Source organism: Hesperophylax consimilis, chromosome 14 (genome assembly GCF_061612785.1).
Source record: "Hesperophylax consimilis isolate HC1 chromosome 14, BYU_Hcon_1.0, whole genome shotgun sequence".
In the NCBI taxonomy this organism is placed as follows: Eukaryota; Metazoa; Arthropoda; class Insecta; order Trichoptera; family Limnephilidae; genus Hesperophylax; species Hesperophylax consimilis.
Window position 1 is genome coordinate 24,266,199 of NC_142849.1, and position 27,340 is coordinate 24,293,538.

Genomic DNA, 27,340 nt, shown 5'->3' on the forward strand with positions numbered 1-27,340 from the left:
CCACTCCAAGATATTAATACGACATCCGGTTAAATCAGGATATAAGCAAATATGAACAACCAAGGACGGGTTTCAAATAGAATGACAGGGAAATAGTATGTCGTTTGTTTACAGGTTTGTTTTGAAGACACAAATAATAGGGTATTTTCAATGTTTTTTAATTGTCAAAAAATACGATTTTGATAGAATTTTTTATATTATTTTTCCATGTTGAAGATGAATTTATTTTGTGTGCCATTTTTGATTTGCCGCCTAAAGTACCTACATGTTAATTTTTGTTTGTGAATATGGTATTAGCGACAAAAGGCGCGCCGGCCAACGTTGGTTACAGCCATCTTACCAACCAGTAGCGCTTTCTACATGATGTAGCCAATTCGAACCGTTTCAAAATGTGCGGTTATAGATTGTTTAAAAAAAAACTAAATTATGAATGAAAATATGAAAACTATACATTTTCACTATGATCGTCAATCTAGATTGGTAGATAATGTCCTGGTGATAGATCAACATTCAAAATCTAAATAGCTTTAGGTGAGCATATGCGTATTAAGCGGTCACTTCCTTCAGCTTAACATAATTCCTCTGATTGGGGATGCCACAGTTCCACTAACTATAAACAGTTTGGATTCATGTTCAGTTTTAACATACAAAAGTTAAATAAATATATCAGGAGTTTAATTAAATCGCATGTTGTGTTTGATCTGCAGCTTTGTCAATACGGTTCGACTAAATTTGATGAAGATCTAGAAGTGGAAAGATTTCGGAAATATTATTTGATAGCTTGTAAAAGACCTTAAAAGGTTTCCATTCTTCATTCGATTCTACAAGGACTCGTGTATCGTGTGTTTACTCTTGATTTACATATTGGTCCAGGAAGCTGGGACATTCGTGTTCTGTATCTTTGATCTAGCACTTGCCTCTGCATGTTTACTGAGATGTTGGTGTCCCGTCTTACCTCATTAGTTAGGCCGGGACACTGGGGAGAGATACGGGAGTTTAGCACGGGAGCAAGCGGAATTGGGAATGGAAGTAAGACAAGAAAATAGCTCCAACTACCATTATTCATTAAATAATTTCTTTTCAATGTGTACTATCGAATGGACCTTCGGCTCTTCACGTGCTTATACCAAAATCGAAGTCTATCAATGAAGAAGATAAAATTTGGAATAGCAAGGGTAATTTTAACTATGAAGGAGAAAACTAAGTAGGTAGGTACACATCTAAAGCAGTCATAACATTAAAATAGTGTAGTAGTACGTAGTGGTATTAAAAAAAAGATATGTGAAATTTTTGGTCACGTTTCCTGTAAAAAATTGTCACTGGCTTTTCTAACATCTCGATAACATTTCTAATTGCTGGCGATTCAGCTCCAGATTCCAGAATAAGGATAGTGCATCCAGGCAAGGCTCAGATAATGAGCATGTTGATGGAAGACAATAAAGGGCCTCTTAGAATAAGATAAAGCTCCCAGCATCTTCCAGATACAGTTTAAAATAATTTCAGTCCAGATTGATATCCACAATCGGCCATTAGTAAACTTTGTTCAGGCCGTTTAGCGGTCTGGCACGATGGAGATGGTTATCGGTCCGATTAGTCGAACCCTTTCCGAGTCCGATCCCGAGCGGTAGACGCGAAACAGAAAATTGATAACCCGAAACAACGTAATATTATAATACCTACACACGGAACTAAGTACACTCAATCGAGATTAATCTAAAAATGAGCACTTGCAGTTATTTTTCACAAGCTTATGAGTACAACCTACCTACACAATAATGAGATTGTTTCAGAAAGTAATTTTACCGCCGGGAGCGACGTTTAATTTTAATAATGACGCCTCGAGGTTGGGAATAAAAAATGCTTTCAACATTTTTCCATTTTTCATGCAAAAAAATCCGCTAGAATTACAGTAATTCTGAGTGAAATTGCATAAGCTATTTTGATAGCAGTTTCACAGAGAACAAGCGGTGAATATAAATAAATAATTGCGGAATAAAGCTTACAGGTTGTTCTCGAGAAGCATAAAGTTTCAATTGGACAGCGCAAAGGGTTGAGTCGTTGAACAAAGTGATGGGGAAAGCGGTAGATGTTATCGTGGATGGAAACAAAATGTCCGAAGTGTTTTTAAGGGGAAATTGCGGTCATTATTAAACAATACATCTGTAATTGAAGATTCAATGGCCGCTGGGATCGATAAGAAGGTGTAATGTCGGGATAACACGTCCCTGGCTGTGTAATTAGAGGCAGAGTGATGATGTTGCTCGGAGGGACTCAGAGAGAAAATTGTGGGGAAAATCGAACCGTCGCGTCGCGTCGCATCGTGCTCAGCAGGTGTAACTAAAGACTATTTGAGACGAGAAAATGAGTCGTTATTTTGCTCAGGTAACCTAAAACTGAATACACACCGTACATAAAAAGTTTTGAATTTTAAAATTCATTAAAAATAACAATGTTCCACCACTGCCACAAAACCACGCATCATTTTATTTTACCTTTATCTTTAACCGCAAAATAAAAGAGAAATATCAAATTGTGTTCTTTATATATAAATATCAAAGCATTTAATTCCATATGTTATAAATTATAATAAAGTAAATGTTAAGGCAATATTGAAAAGAGAAAGACGAAGATAATGATAATCGATTCCTTGTTATTGTTCATATTACACAACTCGTCACGCCTAATAGACCCCTGCGCGTTAAAATTGCCGCAAGCGAATTAAGTCTGAGAAAGCCGTTAACCTGGACATTAAGGGTTTAAAGAAACATGACTTGTGATGTTGCTATATCTTAGAGCATCGTTATCCTTTGAGTGAAGGTACAAAAGCTTGTAACGTGAACTAATGTAGTCGGAATAAGAGCAGCTGATAAGATTTACGTCATTATGAAATGGGATTAACGGGATAAAAAACTGGCATCGAAGCAAACACTATTTTACGCGCTTTTTTACATATACAAGTTAATGATTGCTAATGTTATTTGACGCTTCAGTGATTAGAATGTATATTTGTATTCTGAGGTTCAGTAGTTGCAAAAAACCAACAAAATTGAATGTCCCTGAAAAGACCGTTCTCTAATTCTACTTCTTAATCACAGTGATTCCGTATTCACAGCGACCAAAATGGCAGATAAAAGCTGCGGTCTTTGTATGGAAATGGATATGCTATTCAACTCTAGACTTTATCGATACCTGTGTCATTAGAACTGTGCATATCACAGCTTCTGTTTCCTTACAAGGAAACACCGCATTAGATCTCAATTGGGTTGTAAAATAGACGCTGGAATAGAACCTAGCTATTATCTAACGTAAGGCTATATAGCGGTAGGATTACGTAACAAACGTATGTAAATATGATCCTATAAAACTGAATGTGTACAATAGTTAGTTGTTTCCTTGACGTGATGCATGCAAACGGCGTGGATATTTAATTGGAGCAATCGAATTGCATACGGGTGCAAAATACTTGGTATTACGGACAATTTGAACTGAACCTTGTCTATTCGAATGCTAAAATTCCCACTTCATTGGTATAGCATTCCACAAGGTACACAAATAGGGCCGAGTTAAAATTAATATATTAATTACTTTGAACATTGTTATTAACAAGCATATAGATTTTCTGATGAATCTTTAGGCCTGTGTGTTCCCTCTTATCAACTTGTTATCCATTCTGGTCGCTGAGCGCCTGCGTTGAGGAATGCATGAGAATATTAACCGCTACATATTCTTCACGTAACTTTTGATTTCCTGGTCGTCCATTTTCTAATGCTCCCATAGTACAAAGTGTCGCATTGCTGGACAAGTAACAGCTTGGTTAATTTGAAAATGATCGTCGAATGTTCGTGATCGGTAACGGAGTTAGACTTTACTCGATCTGCATAGCAACACGATTTTAGCTTACACTTTGGGCCAACGGGTAAACCAAAGAATCAGGCACGACTTGGCAGGAATAAGAAAACAAATACGAGAAAAAATTAGGCTTCTTACTGGTACAGGACATGACAATTGCTATGTATGAGTTTTTGGTGTTTTATTTTAATGGAAGTGTTTTTAACCAATTTATTATTTTGTTTCAGGTGTGCAGTAGGAAGAAAAACTAATTATTTTATCGCAGTGGTAAGTTTAATTTATGTACTTTCTTTATTAAAGTAGAATTGAAAAATAACAAAAAAGGCAATAAATCAATGATGGTGTTGTATAAAGCTAAAGGACAAAAAAATAGGTACCAATAAAAAATGACGGTGAAGATTCACCCTTCATTGATCCTATCAATAAAACAATTTGAGCAATATAATTGCAGTTAACATGCCTAGGTGGGACAAATAATAAAAAAATTCGAAACACCAACAAATGGAACACGACGTACTTCGCAACAAAAAACATGAAGGAGTCATTCTAATCAAAACATTTTTAAATAACAGGCGAACAATATTACTCTTTAGTATTCCTAAAACGTTTTGTAGCGATTATGAACGACATGCTTTTGTTAATTCTTGTATCGAACGCTTGGTAAAGTACCTTGACAACTCATCAAAAAAACTATGTTTAGTCGTCTTAGACCAGGATGAACTCTTTCATATAAATTTAAACTTTTTGTTTGGTGGTCTCAATTTGCTTGCTTCGAGCAGTGTTTTCATCGAAGTGCAATTTATAATGCATGTTGCATACAGCCCAATAAGAATGTAAGTAGGTACCCTTATTGGAGTGTTCGCATTTTGTTGCGTAGCGCCGTGGGAGCCTGTTTAATGAGGACAGCGATCACATAATGGCGCCGGTCATAACATTGGTGGACATGAATAAACTTTAAAGGGCACGGGTCAGGAGGAAAACTTTATTATTTGATTTAGTTAATGTTGGGTTCATTTCATTAAGACAAAATCGTGCGTTAATCTGTGTTCAAATAGATTATGAACTTATTTGTAGGTTAGATTTTTAAGACGAGAGAGAATGATTCAAAGGGAAGGGAAAGCGTGAAACTTGAAATAGGAATACAAGTTTAGATTTAATATTACATGAGCATTCGTAAGTTTTCATTTGTTCATTAAAAAAATTAGGTCAAACTACCCATTTCGTATTCTGAAACATCTTGGTCAATGGAAGACAACCAGTTTAGAGTCTTCAGTTATCCAACTTACTGTATACCAACACCGAGGTACCTAAATATTATCAGCTACCAATAAATGGACATTTGTCCAAATAATGGAACGGATATGTCAAATAATATTTTTTTTTGTTGCTTTGTTTTTGTTTTTAAAATATTACTTTTAATTATTAAAATTTATTACTAGTTTTATTACAGATACGTATATCATTGTTATTATTTTTATTTTTTATTTATTTAATAAATATTTACACGATGATGATGATGCAGTACATTTTCTTTTGACTATCAAACTAGGCTAATGCCCGTGTTGTGGTAGTTATTGTTATAACTATTATTATAATAAAATAACTTTGTTTTTAATACCACTTTATTGTGCTTGTTTTCAATATACAGGGTTTTCCAATAAGAGGTGTTATTTTGATATTCAATCGTAAAAGATCAATGGTTTCATTGCTTGTGTGGCACGTAGCGCCATCTTGTTGAAAGTAAACGTTGTCCAGATCAATACCATCCAATTCCGGCCATAAAAAATCATTAATCATCTCTCGATAGCGCAATCCATTCACCATAACTGTTGCTCCAGCCTCATTTTCAATAAAGTAAGGTCCAATGACTCCGCCGGACCATAAACCGTACCAAACAGTCACACGTTGAGGATAGAGAGGCTTTTCAACAATAACTCTTGGGTTTTTCGAGCCCCAGATGCGACAATTTTGCTTGTTGACGAAGCCACCGAGGTGGAAATGGGCCTCATCACTCAAGATGATTTGCATTTGATTCACTCAAGTGAAATTTAATAATTTCAATGCGTTGTTGAAGCGTGTATCGTTCCATTTTTATTAATGACGTAGTTTCTACTTGTCAAATGTTAAAAAATGACAGCTTCAAAAGTAACATCTACCGAAATAGCGGGCTATTCAAAATAACAACTCTTATTGGAAAACCCTGTAGTATGAAACCAACTATTTTTCGGTTTACCCTGAACCTTAAACATATTGGCTTATGTAAAAACAATATGATTTTTTTAACCCTGATGAAGGTTCAGGGTGAAAAAAAACCGGTTAGTTAGTAAATAATAAATAAAGTGGTATTAAAAACAAGTTATTTTATTCTAATTATGTACAATATGTTTGCTACATGTTAAAATGAATCGTATTATTTTTCAATAAAATGTCCCTACTTGTATTTTTTAACACAAGTATATGACTAGTATGAGGTATTTAAAAAAAATATTTTTTACTTCCAATGCTCATTGAACATCATTGAATTCAATCGATCCTTTATTTCGGTTTTTCATGCATTCTGCTGCCTGTGTTCTACTATTATTTTAACTTATTGACCACCACCGTGTATTAAATGGTCCAACTGGCTTTGATTTGATTTGTTCCCAGACGTGGTTTATATTGCACTTCGAGGACTGGTCTTTGAAGAGTCCAGTATGCAGGAATGCAGTCTTCAATTCAATTAGCATACGTTCTATGGTGTTGTAAAATAACCAGGTATATAGGTAATTCAACTGATTTAAAATCGATGATCCAATAGGGTCAATAAAAGCTGGAAGTAGTAAAACCTACTTATTGGCTGGAAATCAGTACCTTCCTTGAACCGTGGGAAACGTGCCTCACACTCGGTGATGAAGGCGGTGATACGCGCGTGATTTTATTAAGTTGATAGGGAATACAGTCGGGCATTTGCATGGTAATTGCGCACATATGACCGCCCCTACTTGTAAATTACAGCTTCGCCACGATAATGAGGTCAATTCTGGTAAATAAATTTCTCAGTTTCTCGGGTTACGATATATATTATAATTACATCCGAGCCCCAGCGTATCATACTCATCTAGTGTAAATAATTACACTAGAAGGTTTTCCGCCCCTAGAATTACTTATTTTTAATGGATGTGCGCTGGGAAAACAATCTAAATTTTAATAAATAAAATATAGAGGCTTACCGTAGCTAGGGTTAGCAAAAACATACGGAACGTATAATCAATATTCAACGGAAACGAGTCATTAATATAAATTGTAAGCCCTTGTAGGCACTTGACTACAAGGGTGATAAATAGCCTATTTTTAGGTGATGACAGTAAATTATCGTACACATTACTTGTTATCATTATTATGAAACGCAAATTAATTTATTCTTCTTCCGATGTCATCTCCTATCGGAAGTTGGCCATTATCGGGGCAAACTTCACAGTACAGACTGCAGTCAGGATCAGCTCAGAGTAAAAAAAACAACGGTTTTAATATATAATAACCAAATACTAAATAAAAAGCAATAAAATTGAAGCCCACAAAATATTTGATATAAATATTTAAATTTATTGAATTATTATTGTTAAATGGCTCGTATGTACCAATAATTAATGAACAGGTGTTAACTTATTAGATGTCCATTCTGTTTTGATGTTTGTAAGCGAAGACAAAATACCAACGAGCAGCTTAAATTCCAACAATAAACTAATTACTGTTACTGTTAAACTAATTACTAACTACTGTTCTCCTTATAAATGGGAATAATTGGACAGAAACATTTAAGAAAGCAGAAGACACACTAAACAGGATTAAAAAATGGCTAGACTACTATTCACTTACACTAAATGCTAATAAAACCAAATTCATCACTTTCAAAATAAAAAAATACAAAAAACTCTGAAGAAAACCATAACTTGAAAATTCATAGCCCGCATCACTTAAATGAACATTGTAATTGTCCCTCATTAGAAAATGTTGACCACATAACGTATCTAGGTCTAAAAATAGATGGAAATTTAAAATGGACCAATCACATTAGCTATTTAGATAATAAAATTAAAAAACTAAGTTATTTTTTCAAAACTATCAGGAATGTGCTCATTAAAAAAGACTTAATCAAAATCTACATGGCTCTATGCCAATCACTGTTAGAATACGGTATTATCGGATGGGGCAGTGCAAATAAAAACATACTAAATCCACTTATTAAATCTCAAAAAGCCATAATGAAAATTATACTGAAAGTTCCTGTAAGAACTAGCACTAACGAAATCTTCACCAATCTTAACATCATGTCTATTAAACAACTATATTCTAAAACTATACTCATTTACATTCATAAACACAAAACACAAGAAATAACAACAAACACGTACAATAGAAACACTAGATCTCATGATCAAAAACTTATCCAACAAATAATTACTAATACAACTTTTGGGCAAAAAAGCTTCTTATATCACAGTATTAAACTCTACAACAAAATACCACTCACACTCAAAAACCTCAACACTTTAACATTTAAATCTGAAATAAAAAGCTGGATACTTAACATAGGAAGATCTGAAATAGAAAATTTACTGAAATCAAACACAGACTAAAACAGAATCAACTGAACTATACCAAAAAACAGTACCTTACTTATTTTAAAATTACTTAAAAAATATATATATACTACATTATACTTTGTTGTAATATTAATTTCTTATAATTAAATTATAATATGTAAATGACATCCTCAGCACGGGAGATCCCAGTGAGGATATCATTATATCTATGTGTTAATAAGAAAAGAAGACAATAAATCATTATTATTATTATTATTATTATTAATCTAGGTGATTGCTGCTAGACCCGGCATGCGACCATCGTTAGAGCGTTGCCCTCTTTTTTGATGACGCAGTCAGTGTGACATACATCGAAACAAACGGGTATTGTCACCCACATTATTATTTAATACTAAGAATGATAATATCCACATTTAGCAATGCTAATGCGTTGCTAAACGAAGTATGTAGGAAACACTGAAACAGTAACCAGGCACTATGTCAAAAGGATTTTATTCAGGGGGAATTAAAAAAAGAAGAAAAATAAGAGATATTATTTTTTCACTGACCCCACTATCTCGTCGATATCCAAGTATTTCTTAGTTTCATCCGGCAATATGCATTGTTTTGTAGCAAAAACACAGTGACCAACTAAATATCATAATACAATGCGCGTTTATATTTATGGATTGTTTGAAGTGCGTGTATTTGTGTGTTTATCGCCGGTTTACCTTCAGCAATAATATCCATAGATTGTCTGACTCCATAAATTAAAACAATTATTGAAACAATCGAACTTTTATTGTTCATTTAAAGTTAAAAGTTTTATCAGTAAATTTATCGGAAATGTAGAGAAAAAGAAATAACTATCAACTGTCAACGAGGCGCGCGAGATCTCGAATGAATTCAAAATGGTTTCGTTGAACAGCTGACGGCACGAGGTAGTGTTGCCAACTTTTAAAGGTTGCCATCGGCCAAAAAGAATATTTAAATAATGTGCCAGTTCTTGTTCTCTACATATTGATGAATATCTCAAAGCTTGTCAGTATTACGTTAAGTAGAGTATCTTTATAATGTAATGTAACTGACGCACATCGAACTGCATACAAATAATCTAAATGCAGTTAGGATTGCACCAGGCGTCGCGTCGTTGGCACATTTGTGTGAATAGTTTTCTTACGATGCGTTATGAGGCATTTACAAATTCAAATGACAGGCACATCTGCGTGCTCTCAGGTAGGAAAAATAATAAATACCCATTCAAAACGTGACACCAATGCTAATTCAACTTGACAAATCACTGAACACAATAATAATATAAATAATTGAGGGATTGTTGATTTCATGTTACGAGAGATAGATGCAAAGGAAATCATAAGTATGTAGATATGAATTATTATTCTCACGCGAAATATCATAAGTGACTGTGGAACGAATTTTAAAAGAGGACACAGGCAATTAAGAGATGTAAAAAGCGACAAAGGTGGGTCAGAGGAAGCATCAAGAGTTGATGGTAACTTTTTGTACCTATTGAAGATATAATGACCCTTGTCCGTGGTCAAACTACTAAACACTACTTATCAAAAGATGATTTTCATTTTATATCTGCTAAGATGGGCGAGAGATCGGAAAGTGAGGTTTTTTCGTGATTTTTTTAAAAATGATAATTACACAAAAGAATAAGCGGAGTTAGAAAAGGATGAGGAAATTTTATTGCGCAATATGTTTTAGGAGGAAGGAAGAGCAAAAAAATGTTAATCAAATTAAATAATATTATTATTAAGTTATGCGATTGTCAAATGTGAAAAAAATTCACGAAGAATTTAGTTAGTTTATGTAGTGATGCAGAACGGTAAGTTTCGCCCTCGGCTCGGTTTCAAATAAATAAGGGAGCAAAACAAATAAAATTAAAATAAAAATGCGATTTGTCGCCGAATCTTCTATATAAATAAAAATGTAAATGTTCGTTTGTTAAAAATCTTAAATCTCCGAAAGTTATCCACTGATTTAATTGAAATTTTAACACAGCGTTGCATTCGACTACGCGTATATAATATAGATGTCACATGTGACAGGTAAAAACAAGCTTTCTTTGAAAAACAGCGCCATCTGTTGGACGCATGCTATTGATCTCTATTTGCATAGGCAGACACAACAACGCGTGGACAGCTATTTTACAATAAATTTTCAGTATTAATAGCAATCTTATTTGCCATATCCTTATCTCTGTTGCTTCCAGTGGAGATTGGGATGAGTTTTCTATTCAAATAAAAATAATAACATTTTGAACACAAAGGTCAAACTAACAAAGGCGAATAATAATGGATTAAACTCGTGTTAGTTAATAATTGTGTTGGTAAAAAAAGTACCTAAGTACTAATTTGATCGAATCGTGTGGGTAGGCTTTATTATTGCGGCTTAACATATTAATGAACTTCTCACCGGATTCAACGTTTTAATCGTGAACAGTCGTAGCTACTATTATTCCTTGGTAGTTTTTAATTAGAATGCTCATCTTCTCTGATATCTTCCGTTAGTCGTCGGTAGTGAGTTATTAATTCAAAGCGTAATTCATATCACGAATGTTTACTAATGTTGCTTTATTGAGGATGGCTTTGGCACGACTAGAGATGTAATTCTTATATGATAAGGATGCCACTCACTAGACGCAAGAGAAACAAGAAGTATATAACTGTTTTTACAAAGGCCTAGTTTTCGAGAGCATCTTCTCTTGCATGGGCGAGGAGGCTGGGTGGCATGGAAAGGAAGCCAGAAAACACAGTCCATGTACCCTTTGGAATGCCTAATAGAGGTTGCAATTATCTATGTTCTTTGAATACAGTTCTAACCCCTAGTGTACCAAGAAAAGACCGGTCGGTGGCCGAGTTGACATCGCGTTTGGGTCCCACCCAGACGTAGTGTGTTCAATTCCTCGACTGGCTAAGTCCTCCATCACAACACAAGCAACTTTTTCAGCTTACTGTGGTGGTAGTAGCTGTCGTCAAGCTAGCTTGTCGTTTAATCACTAGAAAATCTTTTATTTGTGAAAAAGCGCGTCGTAAAATGTCATAATTCTGCTTCTTAAAAGTAACGTATTTATCTAAAGGAAAGCCTCGAATGACTTATTTTTATTATGAAGAACACTTATTTCGATGGAAAATATAATGAAACTCAGGAATATTTTCGTCTTCATTATATAATATTTAAGAGAAAAAATAAAAATTTCTTTGAATATGACTAACTATCCCGGAAAACTATATAATATGTAAGATATGTGTATACATGTATACATACATCATCTGGTAAGACGGTAAAATTACAAAAACATAAATTTACAAAAAAATAAGTAAGTTAATACGAAAATAGGATAAGTTGTCAGGCGATTGGCATATTACCATTATTATCAGAGTGGAAGATACTACCAGTATCGCCCTGGTGTAAGACCACCATTCAGAATTGAAACGTTGCTCCAAATGGCTTTAGCCGTGTTTAGTGACTAGATCTGAATAGCCAGGTACTTCCCCACCTTCCTCTTTCCCTTCCCCACTTACCTTCAGCCTCACAACATCCCCCAATTGGGGATGCCATAGTCTCACTGGCTCCAGACGGGAGCAGTTGGGACTCTTGTGAGGTATTCACTATAAAAAAAAAAAAAAATTTCCCCTTGGCATTCAAAGGATTAAAGGTTATTATAAAATACATTAATAGACCTCCGCTAAGAGATCAACTAACTCTCACGTGCAACTGACAGAGTAACGTTGACGACCGACAAAACTCTCACGTGCAACTGACAGAGTAACGTTGACAACCGACAAAACTCTCACGTGCAACTGACAGAGTAACGTTGACAACCGACAAAACTCTCAGGTGCAACTGACAGAGTAACGTTGACAACCGACAAAACTCTCAGGTGCAACTGACAGAGTAACGTTGACAACCGACAAAACTCTCAGGTGCAACTGACAGAGTAACGTTGACAACCGACAAAACTCACGTGCAATTGACAGAGTAACGTTGACAACCGACGCACCAAAGTTTTTTTTAAGTAACCTGCACTTTTTGACTATTGACATGCTGAAAATTGTGATATTTTGTGGTATTTGCTGCTTCAGCATGTTTGCAAATGGTGAAAATATAATGTGGTGAATAATAACCCACAGCCTTCCAAAGGGTTAAACGGAAAGCAGCAGGTTTGCGGTGGCAATAAAAATATGCGACATATGACCTGGCCCCTACCGCAATGCGAACAATAGAAATTATCAGGTTTCTAGTTAATTATAAAAAAATTATACAACGGTAAAAAGTTGGTATAACTATGAGTGTTTGATGTATCTAAGAGAACATTTTTAAACAAAACGAACCAGGCTCATTTCAAATACTGGCATATACGAGTATGTAATAAAAAACGTAGATTTTTAAACGATTCAATTTAAGTGTGCTTTACAAAAACGACTTATTCTTCTGGTGCCTTCTCCATTTTTATTTTATCCCGCACAAGAGTCTGTAATGCTCCCTGTTAACCGAAGCCAGACTATGGCATCCCCACTTTAATAATTTATTAACGAATTATATCCTATTACAAGAAATTATATCTTACACGAAGTAAATACAAAGAGAAATGATACAATACAGGACAACAACAAAAAGTTATAGCTTTTACAAAAATAGGGCAGATAATGTTAAGTCACGACAAGGTTGCAACACTTGCGTAATGGACTGACAAAAATCATTAAGACTTACACCAAAAAATTCAAGGCTTGAATTGACAAGCCTGGCAATTCTGGAATTGGTGAAAGGTATCCATAATTTGTGAATTGGGGGGAAAGAAATTTTTATTTTGTAGGGGGGAGTCTGAAATATTGTTAAATAACGTCACTTAACACACTTAGTAGATCGCGTGAAGAAAAACAATAATTACAGAATAATTTCTACACAACACATAACTAGAATATTTCGTTTCGCAGAACAGTCAATCAGCCTGGCTAGGAACCAGTGGCGGCCGGTGGTCAAAATATGTGGCGGTTCACCGGATTACAACATTAAGTCAGAAAATAAATTAAATAAAGGTACAAACCTATTTATAAAGAAGTTCTATTCTCCGCTCCTTTTGTTTAGCGAAGACCTCTATGACTCTCGTGTTGAAATCAGGCATAGACTGAATAAACCTTTTTTCAATGCTTAACACTGATAGAGCGTTCAGTCTGTCCTGGCTAAACGTGTTTCTTAAAAAGGATTTTATTCTTTTTAACGTTGAGAAACATCTTTCGCTTTCAACTGAAGTCATTGGAATGGTGCACACAAGTTTTAGTAACTTCACAGTCTCGGAAAAGTCTTCTAATAAACAAGTACTATAAAAAAGTTGTAAAATTGATAAAGCTCCGTCAGCTTTTGAAAAATCGTCGCGGGCGTAAATTGCACAGAGTTCACCTTTTAACTGAATTTTATTTAGGAAGTCATATGTTTTAAGAGTCACATTGAAATCATGTTCTGGGAAATTTGACCTGTACACGGTGAATTTTTCGCAATCGAGTAATGTTGCTGCAGAAAGATGTTTACTGAATTCAAAGCGTTGTTTCATTTCGGACAGAATTGTATCGCAGACCTCTTTACAAATAATTGATTTGGCGGTTTTTAGTCGTTTAGTAGGTGGCTCAGGAAAATTGTCTGTAGAATTGCGTACATTTTGAACAGATTTTTCAAACTAATTGAGGTTATTTCGGATTATAACGGGATCTAAGTTTTTTAACTGCAATTGTCGGAATAAAATATCACAATGCGGCATAATTTTTTGGAAAAAATTCAACCAATAAATAAATGTTTCATCTTTGAGGTAGCGTAAGAGCATATCAGCTTGATTGATGGTATTGCTGTCATTGTCGGATTCCAAAATCGCCTCCATGCACTCAATTAGGGATTCGCGATTAGTACCAACGGTTTTAATTGTCCTTATATTAAAATTCCACCTCGTCTGAGAAACTGAGGGAATTTTGCGTTTCACTATTTCATTTAAAATATCTGTTCGTTTCGACGACCGCGAAAAAAACTTGGGGAATGTGTGCAAATTCGAAAAAAACATTTTCACTTCTTTACTTTGGGACACACTTTTTTCTACAATTAAATTTAGTTGATGGGCGTAGCAGTGGATGTAATGCGCATACGGAAACACATTTTGAATTTTGGCCTTAACCCCGCCAATTTTCCCACTCATTACAGAAGCACCGTCGTAGCACTGAGCAATGAATTGCTTCGGAGATATATTTAAAATGCCAAGTTCTTGAAACAGCGAATCTGATAATCCAACGGCACAGTGGGATTTTGGTGTTAAATACTTCCAAAACCGTTCGCAGATTTCGCCATTCCGTTCGTAACGAATGATCATTACCATTTGCATAACTGTGGATACATCAGTCGTTTCATCCGCTAGAATCGCTACAAATTCACACTTTGAAATTTGTGATTTTACTTCGCTGTGATACACTTCCAAAATTGCATCTAATATTTCATTTTGTATTGTCTTTGAAGTACCCTTGAATATAGAGTCTGATTCCATATGCTGCTTCATTGCCATATCAAGTTCGACCACAAAATCAATTAAACCACGATACACTCCGGGATTAACCGAGTCTCTTTTTTCGTCATGTCCACGCATAGCTAATTCAAATGCACCACAAAATTTTACGCAATCAATAAGTTTGGACAGGATGTATCGATTTTTATTAACTAGCTCATTATGGTGTTTAACTTGGGCACGGTAGCCTGAATCCAATTGCATTCTGATGTCAACTTTTCCTAAAACCTTTAAGCTTAAAACTTTTTGCAAATGTAAATGACAAGAATTATGTTTTTTGATTTTTTCAGAAAGGTGAGTTAAATCAGTAACACCGCTAATTGTCCAAACTGAATCAACATCGTAAATTAAACACGGAAAACAAAATAAACTATTCAATTGATCACATCCACAGAGCCAAGAAGCTTTGTTATACATTGTTTTGTTAAATGATCGAGTAAACTTCTTCGATCCAGATTTGCATTCTTGTTTTATTATCAGTTCAGGTTTAGGTGGACCGGCATTTTTTATTATCACTTTGTTTTCAAAACTCGACCTATTGTTCTTAATATATTCCACATTCAAACTCATTCTTAATTTATGCGTTGAACAAACACAAAAGTAAACATATATTGGTATAACCTGCAATTGATATGCCTTATTAATAAAATTGATATACAAGATCGATATAACCTGCAACTTCAAAACTTTCGCAGAGTAAGAAAAGTTTTAAATTCAACAGACAGTGTCCGGCAAAGGCGACGGCTGACTGAACTGATATAATAATAAATGAACTGATATAATAAGTAATCTGACCATCATTCATATCTTAATGACAAATTTTATCTTAAATGCTTGTATCGAAGAAGCGAAACATTCGCTGAAAATAGCAGATGGTTAATTGAAACCACGATATCGACAATAACATCAAAAATACGCGTTTTAGTTTAACTTTCTACTGAATAAACCGTTCCTTCTGATGTGGTGGTAAAACCCCGAACGCCGTTCATGATATGGTATTATTTGCAAAGAATAGTATGAACTGGTATGTACCCACGCTTTCGACTGTTCCACAGAATATGCGACAAAGCAGTTAAATTTTGGATCGCAATCGAAAACGAACTGCTACGAACATAGGCACAAGTCGGTCTGCAAGTTGCGCGCTAAGTAGGTACCTTTTGAATGAGATATTATAACCGAACCGAGTTTCGTATTGTGATTAGCCATGTCGGAAATATTGTTGGTTGTTCGGCGCTCGGGAGCACATATTAGCTGGCCGCCACTGCTAGGAACTAAATTCGACCTGACAAGACATACATTTTAAATATTTTCAATTATTAAATATACAAGGTTTTACCCGCGGCCTCCCTCTCGCGGTATTAGGGAAAAATTTCCCAGAAAATTAAGAAAAAGTGGGTGTGTCAAGCCTACGCAAGACAGAAGTGAAACTTCTAGTTTCAGCTGATGCTTGGCGTGGCGCAGTTCGCTGGTGTCTGAGAGAGAGGAAAGAAGAGAAGAGAGAGAACGTTCGTGAGCGGCTCCCCCACCTCAACAAGGTTTCACTTCAAAAATGCCACAGCCGAGAATCGAACCTCGCTTAACTGATTGAAAGCCAACCACGCTGAGCACCAACTGTAAGCAAAGCCGCATAAATTGATTATATTATGTAGGTTCTGAAAATATGAGAGCTTGTTATGTTTTATAATGTTACCTACATCACACCCAAAATATAATATATTTTTAAAAATAATGTACAATGTACAGAAATAGAATCCCACACAAGATCGCGTAGTGCGCTCTAGCGAACGGATATTTTATCAGAGGGAGATAGTTTTAATTTTTTTTTCTGTAAATTATTACATATTATCAAAATAAATAAATTAATTAAATAAATGTAATACAATTATCATAATATACGGATTAGATAATAATTTTAATCCAACACAATAACGCAAAGCGCGCTCTAGCGGAGTAATGTTTTATCACAGTGAGATAAGTGTTTTTATTATTTTGCAATATTATTTTCTTTTAAAAAATGTTCTGACCTACTAAAAAATAAGATATTGAATGAAAAAGGCGTTAAAAACAAAAAAAATAATGTGCGATGGCCGAGAATCGAACTCGGATCAACTGCTTGGAAGGCAACTATGCTGACCATTACACCACCAACGCCAGTTGTCGGGATGAGCTAAGAAGCATTTATATGTTACTTCAAAACTTTGACTAGATCAAATGAACTTTAATCGGTGGTGGGGGTACCCGCATTTTCGTTTCGGTCATGAGTCGGTTTTACTCCGGTCCTCGAAATTGCATGACGCGCGTAAAGAAGTTTCACTTCAATAACAAAATTTCCCTCGGGAGTGAAGAGTAGCAACTTCCCAGTCCTCCAACTATCCCTATGCAAAAATCAGGTTGCGACGTGAAAGACGGACAAACAAACGAAAAAAGACACTTTCGAATTTATATTACAATAGTTAGGATAGTAAGAATCATTATTTTATTTTTCCTATATAAAAATATCTGTGTAGTGTACTAATAAACAAATATATTGATTGAATGGTATGAAACTTGAGCACAGTTGTAAATTTTGTCAAATTCTAAACAAGCCGGTAGCAAGCACAAGCACAAAATGCCCATAAGGAAATTGCCGCCATTGGCATCGTAGTCGTAAGGTTAAGTACTCGTACTTAATATAGTAATGAACAATAAATGACTGCCTTCTAGGCGGTCATTCGATAAAAGCTTATAGATGTTCGTCATCTAGGTTTATTGTTTCTAACATGGGTTCGAAGTTATCAACCTAAACTATGAAAATATTCAAAGTAAAATCAACTCATAAAGCAGTATGTTCAAAAGCGTTCAATTATTTAGAATCTACTTTTTCTATTTTCCTGCGTAATACCAGAGTCAACATTTTTGTAAGCAATTTGTACAAAGCAACGTTTTGGACTAACTTAACAGTTAACAATTTTTTACCGTTTTGGCTTATTAAAGCCTTCTCCAGATTGGTACAAATATTGCTTAAAACTATGGTTTATATCCAAAATTTGGGAGAAAATTCATTCCCCGTAAATTGAGGTTCTTCTAAATTTAATCTCTTCCGATCGATCTTTAATCTCGGATGCCATAAAGCATCCAATATTTTTTTTTCGAGTTTTTCTTTTGTTTTTTTTCTGTGTAGACGAAAAATGACCCTGCATTTCAATTTTAATTGCATTTCTTACTTATAGTATTATCTGCAAAGCCAGTCGTGTGTTTTGAACTCGGTCTGTCCAACTACCGGTCAAACGTCTAGCCCGCCGAACTATCGACCACCTCACGGTGTAGGAATTTATTATGCTAACTTCATGGATACGCATAATAGCCGAAACTAATTTTCTACCATTCCTGCATTAGAGAACGGGTCAAACCGCAAATGTAGTTATTGTGAGGTATCTATCGCTGTGGAACCGCTGCTATTTCATTTTATTATATTTTCTGTTTTTCAACAAGTATCTTATGTACTGTTACATATGACTTCAACGATCATCGTAACTTATGCAGTAATTTACCCTTTGAAAATGTTGCTGCATCGCCTATTACATTCTTTTTCATTTAGATCAATATAATTTGTCTATTTATTTTTGAAATTCACGCTTAGCTGGGCTTTTCGTATGTTTTTTTTTACACAAAGAACATCTAAATGAGCAAGATACCCAACTGCTCCCAGCCGTCTGGAGCCAGTGAGACTATGGCATCCAATTGGGGAGTGTTGTAAGGCTGTTGGGAGGTGATAGAGATGGGGTAGAGGAAGGTGGGGAGTATCTAACTATTCAGATTTGGTCTCAAAACACGGTTAAAGCCATTTCAAGCAACGTTTCAATTCTGAATGGTGGTTTTACACCAGGACGATACTGAGAGTATCTTCCACCCTGGAACGTGCCGCAAGTATACAATAAATTATTATTAATGAAACAATTTGTTAAATAACACAAATTCATCCAATACAATTTACTTGCGCACGCCGGGATTTGAACCCACGACCTTCGGCTTGCTAATCGAGAGTCTTACCTCTATACCACGGAGGCCGTAAAAACAATCAAGTACCGTAATGATTAATGAATATGTGATTTTATTCAATACTGGCTGTACCACGCAACGCGTTGCTGTGGCTCAGTCTGTATGTGCAGATAGATAAACAATAGTGCGTATTGCTTTTACGTCCAACAGATGGCGCCAGTTTTCACAAAAAGCATGTTTTTATCTGTCACAGGTGACATCTATATAATACAGTTATAAAAAAACATACGCGTATTCGAATGTAACGTATTCTGTCCTCCTTCAATTGGTGTGACTGATGTTTTCCGTGATATTCACAAAAGGTCTAGCGTACCGAATAAACCAGTGATATATGCTTATTAATTTGGATTTACAGGGAGCGAGGAGTGTTATTTTTGCACTTATTATACTTTGACATAATTTGAGAGAAATATTAACGGCTCTTCTAAACCAAATGAATTGATCATGTTTTCATTATTCCATTTTACCAAGAAATTGCAGCTAAACAAGTTTCACAAGATTTCCGGTAACGAATGAATGACTAATGATGGGTGCTTGAAATGACAAGATCTTGAAACTGTCGAGTATCAAGAATTAGAGTACCCAACGTATATTACACAAAGTGCTTCGCAATGACGGCCGTATCGAATTATTTATTTTATCTTTGAAATAGTTCATGAACTTAACAATAATGCTGCTGATAATGATAATAATAATTAATTTGATTTTTATGCTTAATTTACTATAGAAGATGCTTCTCTTGTTGAAGACAGAAAATTTTACAAAATATAAATACGAGTAGCAGCGGTTCCACAGCCATATCAGCCGTTATCTAATGCAGGAGTGGAAGAAAATTCGTTTCGGCTATCATGCTTATCCATAAAGTTTAACATAATAAATTCCTACGCCAAGAGGTGGTCGACAGTTTGGGCTAGACGTTCAACCGGTAGTCGGACAGACCGAGTTCAAAACACACGACTGGCTTTGCAGATAATACCATATGTAAGAAATGCAATAAACAAATTCGCGTGAGAATTCGAGAGTGGGGTCAATTCTCGTGTACATAGAAAAAAATAAGAAAAAATCAAAGAAATATTATTGGATGCTTTATGACATCCGAGATTAAAGATCGATAGGAAGAGATAAGAAATAGGTAATACGGCTTCTAGGCCGACATTAAATTTAGAAGAACCCACTGCAAGCCGAGCGTGAAATCCAACAGGCAGGTTATCGACCAACTTAGTATAAAAGTGACTAACCACAGTTAACTAAAAAATATTATCTTAGTCTGTTTCCCTTTTAAAAAAATAACCGTATAATTAGACTTCTCTCGTGAGTCGCGTGGTAATTCTGTACAGTACAAATACAACAGTTTCCGCGAAGTTATTTAAAACACACGTAGCAAAAATGTGTCACGCAAATTATAAATACAGTTCAGTCGAACAGTAAGTCACACGCGGGTCATTGTGCGGCTGGTGGCAAGTACAAGCGAAGATACATACGTTGTACATTCGTGAATGGAGAAGGAGATCGCTGGGAGATTGTCGCCAAATTGGGGTAAGTGCTTTACGGTGACCTGGTCAGACTGTGTATCTGACACAACGATTTTGATGAGACTTAAAAAAATTATATACCTATCTGCTACTTGACAAAAATATACGTAACATTGGGAGCGTAACCGATTTATTAGGTAGCAATAATTGTCATAATTGACGGATGACATCAATAGCCCTAACTAGCCGTAGCCGGTAGAACTACAGAAAACCTAATATTGTGCGGTAAAATAAATGTGGTAGAGGAAAGGAGATAAGATTATTTGAAATATGTAAATATTCAAGTGGTAAATAAACGTACAAGTATAGGAAAGTCAAATATATCTTAAACGAGATGTCATTTGAATGAAAGGTCTAATATTTTCTATTGCCAACCGAGTTAATAGGAAACTAAACTAAAGGCATTATTCGTCAAAGCAGACATTATTTCAAACATGCTTGAGTATCATTGCTTTGCCGAAAAAAACTTTTGATAGAATTAATGAAAAATGCAACGATTAAACATATTCACGATAAACCTCCATTTATATTAGTAAAACATACTCGTAGTGTTTAAAACACCAAGTAGAACGAGTATCACACACAAAGGCATAAGCGTCAATGTGAGGCAAAAACTGGCCGGACTTTCCGCGTGAGGCAGGCACAGGCAGTGCTAAAGGCAGAGCCAACGGTGTTCGTAATTCGTTAATAATTGAGCAAACAGCGCTATTAAAACGGTGCGAGACTTCCACGGAGCAGGGATACTCGTATTCAGCAAGTGCGGAATATCTAAGCCAGGTCATCGTGGAAATCATAAATAAGTATTATGTTGTAGCCTTAGACCTAAGCATGGGTGGGTGAACCGGATGGAAGTATTCGAAGTACATAGTTATTATGAAATCAAAGCAAATTCATTGTAAACACCTGTGTATCTTTTAAACAGTTTCAGAATCGTATGATCTACGCGTTTGACTTAAAGCGCTGCCTAACTGGATTCTGAAAGAAGGACTAAACAAAAATGAGTTTCCCTAAGAAAAAATACGTAGGATTTAAAGATAAATAAGCATTTTGATAAAAAAGAGAAGAATTGACAGGTTATTGTAATAAATATGGACATGATGTTTCACAAACCATCTAAAATATATATTTTATATAGACATCTAGTAGCCGGTGGCGACAATATCAAACAATTTCCAAACAATAAAAACTAATAAAGTTTACTAGTTTTAGTTAAATTTCGAAGATGGGTTTTGACGAAATATCACCAAAGAATAATTTAGAATTGAAATATTAAATCAAAGATCATAGATAACTGAATTGTACCTATGTCACCACTCTGCTAATTCTAATCCGGCTCGACCACTTTCCATGATCTGAAAAATCCGAATCGTAGTTGGCTTCATGGATATAGGCGGTTGGTCTTAATGTTAAAGCTGCACTATAAATGAAATGTACGAACGTATATTACTGCAAAGGTACTTTATGGTACTGATTCCCGGTCTTTGATAGGGCGTGGGAAGCAATTCAATAGTGTGGCACACTGCCAACGAAGCAGGAGTATTGTAGTACCTAATAATAATAGTTTAAACAGCATTAGGCATAACATAACAACGAATAACGAATCTGAAACGTTATGTTTGTTTGACCTCCGCAGAAAGTAGACCGGCCTGCGGCCGGAGAAACAATGGAGAGCAGTCTATTACCTATTGCCTCCCGTGCGGTGTCTTTGTGCATTGGCTACTCTTATTTATGCTCGGTTTCAAGTGTCAAAGGTTTGACATAAATCCAGAGTGAAATGATCTTTCTGTAGATATTTGGAAACAAAGGTCAAAAGTGAGATATGAAAACATTAAAACATTAACCATCACACTTGCAATTGAAACCACCCTTCCGTGATGTTAAAAGTTAATGAATGAACCAATATTAAATGAATTTGATAAAAGTTTTATTATTGTAGCCACTGATGGCTGTTTTTATAGTGTAATCACCCCCTTTGCTCATTCATGTACTGATATTCTACTTTGTCTAAAAACGGCAATTTTTATGGCCTCACGAAATTTTTATGTGATTAGTGCGTAATTGTGACGGAGTTTAAAACGTACAAAATTTGTATTTAGAATTGATGAGGTGATAAAGAAAATAAAATTGATATTACGTGCAAATCACAAACCTCGAAAGCCGTAACGTGAATACACTCAACCGCTAAATAAATAACACGAACGCGTGGACAGGCATAAAATATTTTTTGCCCAATAATTCGGACGCGTTATATTGTTGATCGCTTATTTGATTTTGTTGCTTCCGTGATAAGATTTTAAAGTCACGTTACATTAATATAAACACGTTTGTCGAGTATTTTACAGAAATCAAAAAAACGAAACAGCTTTTGAACGTCATTCATAAAGAAACGGAACATTTTGGTTTTTCTTTGTCCGCGTAGAATTGAGAGTTGTGTTAAAAAAATATGTGGCACGGTATTGCCCACATTTCTTTAATTCAACTAGTGGTATCGATAATACGTTAATAGAATCATGCAAAATGGGGGAATTTAACGGTTGTAATGTGTAATGGAAAATGGAAACCTGATCTAACGGAACTAACAGAACGAATTTAAATGCAGGAATGTAAATTGTGAAAACAAGTGAAGTCATCGGAAACGCTTGAATAAAGCATGTATTAAAAGCAGTTTACTATACTGACTAACAATATACTGACAGTTCAAGGTTTTGTGAAACTTTGGCATAGGAAATAGCAAGAAACTCAATACACCAAAATTCTTTTTGCAGGGCAAAACAAAATTCCATACAACATTTTTAAATAATAAAATAATGACTTCAGTAAGTAATAATCGCTTATTCTAACTAACTGGTTGGCTCAAAGAAAGTGGTGTAAGTGTATACAGTGACAGTTAAATGTGTGAATTAGTGCTGGAGTCAAGAAAGATACATGCAACATCATTTGTATGGAAATCTAATCTCTATAATACGGTCTGCAAATGGTTGTCACTTAGCGAACACATTTCATGAATGAAACACGGCGTTTTTTACACCACTCGGTAATCAACACATAACCCAGATAGCATGAGTGAATAACTCCGAGTAAATCAAAGACACGAATTAACAATGTAAACATCTCAACACCAGGAAGACAGCAATTGCAGATGATGACAATACAACGTAGTATAATGGGAGATAATTTGTTGGCTCAGTCGCGTGCAAACGATTGCGATCTCTTTAGAGTTAGACTGCAGATTACCGCGGGTGACACACTGACTGACGCGGTAAGGAGGCATTCGGTCAATAGGATAACGTGCGAAGCAAACAGGTCGCCGAGTCCGACACGACACGAACTGATTGGCGGGTCACACGAGTTGATAGACAGGTCATATAAGTTGATCCGATAGATTATTTTGGTCACACGGGACGATCGACAGATTTCGACTTCATCAAACTTTGCGTCTAAGTACTTTGATTGATCGATAAATTGATGTAATATTGTTGCGTATTTGCAAGAGATGATTCTATATCTCTGTTTTGTCATTCCAAAATTACATTTACAAATAAAGTTCAAGGATTTTTCATGGCAAATATAATTGGAAGACGGCCTGCGTGGTCGGAGGATAAGACTCTCGACTAGCGAAAGACAAGAGAAAGTCCAGTTATATTCAATTTTTCAATTAAGTCCTAAACCCTGTATCTAAATTTCGCCAACAAACAATTAGATAATGTTAATTAAGTGTTAATCTCAAGTGACCTACCAGGTAAGTATTGAACTGTATATTTTCTCCATAAATAGTTAAGTAATAACACTGTAGAAATGTATTATAAGTTTGTACAGCGCCCTTGAGGTGTTTTTGCACAAAAACGGCGCTATAAAAGTCATCCAGATATTATTATTATTATTATTATTAGCGATCCGGTGGTCGGGGGTTGTGTTATTTTAGTTTATTAAATTAAAATAATATGAAGTACATTTGACGGGTAAATGAGAGACCGCTACGAAATTGCCATAATTACGTTTAATTAGGTTAAGATATTATCACGCCAATAATCATGCCATTTCCCACCTAAATCGATTTACCTAGATCTAGATAATTCGATCGATACTAATATAATATCACAGGCCCTGAATATGTTTAGTCGATGCTCCGTTACAAAATATTATTATCGGTCAATAAAATCGTGTGAACTTCATATTTGTGCAATTATTTCCAAACCTCCCACGATGGGGATCAGTCTGACCCGAAATTAACTGTCGGTTGTCGATCAACTGGCGTGATTCTTCAATCAATGAATATTTCCGGTCGATCGAATCATGTAACCGAAAATACAATATGTCGATCAGATTGTATACTATCGACATCACAAATCTTACAACTTCGGCGACCCTTACCCCTACTCCAGTACTAATTTTGTGCTTTTACATACATATTGTTACTGTACATATACATATTGTTATTATACAGGGTGTCCGGGGGGTAATGTGCGCTAACTTCTGGAGGTGATACATGATGGTAGAAGTAAAAAAGACAAATAACTTTTTTATAATTTCCAATAATTATTTTCCCATACAAAAAAATCAATTTTATTTACCTAAAAACTATCCTAAAGCGTTGGAATTTCAAAAAAGATATATATTTTTACTTGCACTATCATGTAGAATCACCCCCAAAGTTAGCGCACTTAACCCACGGATATCCTTTATGTACAATATAACATTGTGTTTAAGAAAATAAATAAAAATAACTTAAAAACATTTATTGTAATTATACCAATTTCCCGAGATAAACGCTTGATGTTTAATACAAATTGATGAAATATTTGTTAAAATCGTATCATTAAACATAAAGACGTAAATGTATCCTAAATAGATTCAATGTAATTATTTTTATAAGCAATAATTGTTCGCCTGAAACACTCATCCGCATTGAAAAAATCTCCTGATAAAAAATACATGACGCCAACGGGACTCGAACCCGTGTCCATTCGATTTCCGGTCGAAAGCTCTGACCACTGAGCTATGGAGGCTTATCTCTTACCCGCGAAATTATTCAATATATGCTAGTGTTTCATTCAACAATTACTGCTTGTTACATTTTTTTCACCTGAGAACAACCAACTTTATTTTCCTTTGTGCTATGCAGAAATAAAATCTTGTCTTAAAAACATTAATTTATCAAAAAAATAATAATTAAGATTCAATGTACTTTAAATGTCCCCCTCCGAAGTTTTAACCTTCGACTTCTGGATACAGAGCTAAAGAACATACTGCTAAGCCATGCAGGTGGTCCGTATAAGAAAATATAACATCCCTCCACTTGTTTATTTTGAACGGACCGGGCATCTTAAGATTGAAGACAATAACAAATGCACGTGCTTCAAAGTGTCAAAATTCAAACTGAACTTGATTGTAATACAAGCCTAAATATGAATGAGAAATGTTTGGTTACTTTAGCTAATAAATTAGTCGGAACTTTCAGAGAACACTTGAAACAACAAAAACAATTTAAGAACCGACAGCTTGAAGGTTAGGTAATATTATTTACCTGCTTTTTTGTAAGATCAACCACTTTACACGAAACAAAAACAAATTTAATCAATCATTTACGTAGACACCGTTATTGTATACCTGACCGAATTCCGAATAACTTGTGGTACGGAGTGTTAAGATAATTACCGTTTAATCGAAAACAATGTGAGAACAACGAATGAATTTTAACGTTTTTTTCCGCGTAGTTCGCTCGTTTCGGAATCCGGTAAAAACAGACCAAGGCGTAAGAACAAATCGAAAGCCTTTTTTCTTGCGTCTTATTGAGCTACTGGTTTTTCCACAGTCATGCAATGATGTATTTTTTTCTGTTTTGGCTAAAACATAGATTGAACAAAAACCGCCAGATTGGGAGTGATTTTGTGAAATTGAATGATAAATGGTTTATAATATATAAACGAAATAAATAGTTCTAAGAAGTCAAAGTGATCATCGAAGAGGTATTGTTTATATCGGTATTTTATTCACTCGAAAACAAAAACCTTTAATCTTCTTTAGGTGACCGTAACTCCTTCTATCACTACCGCTACTAATCTATGTATATGCTCCTGCTAATCTCAAATTATCAATTATTTCGAAAAGAACTCTAGAATTAGTTGGCTTTACAGTTTAAAGTTCATTGACTCTTAAAATAATTTAATTCACGTAGAATCTCGCCAATTTCATTTCTGGTGAAAACTTTTTTTAAACTGCGCACTACAATCTCTGAAAGTATGTATTTTTCGCAGTTTGTGCATCACAAATCTCTTTATGCCTTTTTCGCAGTCTGTGCATCAAACTTTTTTTAGTGCTGTTTGTGCATAACAAATCCCTTTATGGGTTTTTCGCGTACAAAAGCAGCGTGTCCGCGCAGTGAAAGGGTTCCGCAAATGTTAAGGGAGAATACATGACCGGGATACTATTCGGAAGGCGTCAGTATTTACATAAAGTTCGTGCGTGCTAATTCCCAAAGCGAGCGTGACGCATCTGACTGGCAGCAATCAAGAAAGTTAACCCCGAAGATTGCACTTTCGTATGCAGATTGCACTTTGCGCAAGCATGATACTGCTTTTGATAGCGAATGCATTCAGGTTGTAATCTCGTGCGATACCGCTTACGACCACCCATGCGAGTACCTGATTCTAAAAACGAGAATCCGTACATCCCAAGCACGAATTTACTTCTTCTTCTTTGTATAGTTGAAGGGATGCTAAGATTCTTCAGCTATTCCGATAGTCGTGCAGTATCAAAGTGCCCCCGGGGAACTGGGAGAGTGGACACTCCTC

General features: G+C 35.3%; 2 protein-coding genes across 4 annotated transcripts in view; one reads left to right on the plus strand and one right to left on the minus strand.

Annotated features, from left to right (window-relative positions):
- Nucleotides 1-27,340, minus strand: part of Atg16 (Autophagy-related 16) — a 419,651-nt gene that overhangs the window by 198,940 nt on the left and 193,371 nt on the right. The window lies entirely within an intron of this gene.
- The window catches only part of LOC149418098 (uncharacterized), a 207,229-nt gene that overhangs the window by 97,955 nt on the left and 81,934 nt on the right, over nucleotides 1-27,340 (plus strand). The window contains exon 3 of the mRNA XM_089639323.1: nucleotides 4,077-4,116. The gene's annotated coding sequence lies outside the window, so the exon portion shown is untranslated. The remainder of the gene's footprint in view (nucleotides 1-4,076; nucleotides 4,117-27,340) is intronic.